The sequence below is a fragment of the Tupaia chinensis genome, unplaced genomic scaffold, assembly GCF_000334495.1.
Source record: "Tupaia chinensis unplaced genomic scaffold, TupChi_1.0 Scaffold143572_1, whole genome shotgun sequence".
Classification (NCBI taxonomy): domain Eukaryota; kingdom Metazoa; phylum Chordata; class Mammalia; order Scandentia; family Tupaiidae; genus Tupaia; species Tupaia belangeri.
The window spans coordinates 240,214-240,885 of NW_006203417.1; the positions used below are offsets into that span (position 1 = coordinate 240,214).

The 672-nt window shown below is 40.2% G+C and overlaps 1 protein-coding gene across 1 annotated transcript in view; it reads left to right on the forward strand.

Annotated features, from left to right (window-relative positions):
* The window catches only part of LOC102488785 (glutamate receptor 3-like), a 144,159-nt gene that overhangs the window by 137,979 nt on the left and 5,508 nt on the right, over positions 1–672 (forward strand). The gene's annotated exons all lie outside the window — the stretch shown is intronic.

Below are 672 nucleotides of genomic sequence, written 5' to 3' on the forward strand. Positions count from 1 at the left end.
GAGACTCCTGGCCCTTGGTGTGTCCTACCTCAAGGAAGGGCTCAAGACACCAATTTTTTTCTTTCCATTGTTCAGCAGTTCAGTTTTTGCTTTTTCATGTAGGTAGATAGCTTAGTCAGATTTCCACAGTTTGACCTGAAAGTCACTGACCGGCTTCCTCAATTTTCCCTGTATGTTAAATAGAAAGCAGATATGTTTCTTTTTGCTTTTTCTTTTTTCTTTTTTTTTATTATTCTCTACATTCCCTGGAGTAAAACCTAAATAAGCTGGATTTTTTTTTTAAATTATCAACCTCCTAGAAAAAGCTTTCTGATTTGTATGGAACCAATCCAGGACTGAATAGGTCCTCCTGACAGTTTCCTTAAACTCTCAGGGAAACGGAACAGAGCCAATTCTTTGTGTTGTGCCCTTGTTCTGGCAGCACAAAGACTTGCTGCCCTGATTTTAACTAGGATGAAAACTTAGCAACCAATCCCCAAAGGGAGCAATTTCTCAGCCACTGGGGGAAAGAGGAGAGTTATCCCTTTTTAAACAAACCCTTGTGAAGTAACTCCTCAGATAAGAATATCAGGAACCTCTAATATTCTTACCTGGTATCTTAAAAACTAGTTGTTAACAAAGTTGTCACAGGGAGAACAAGGGAGAAAGGGGTGTTGCGGGGCAGAGGGGCAA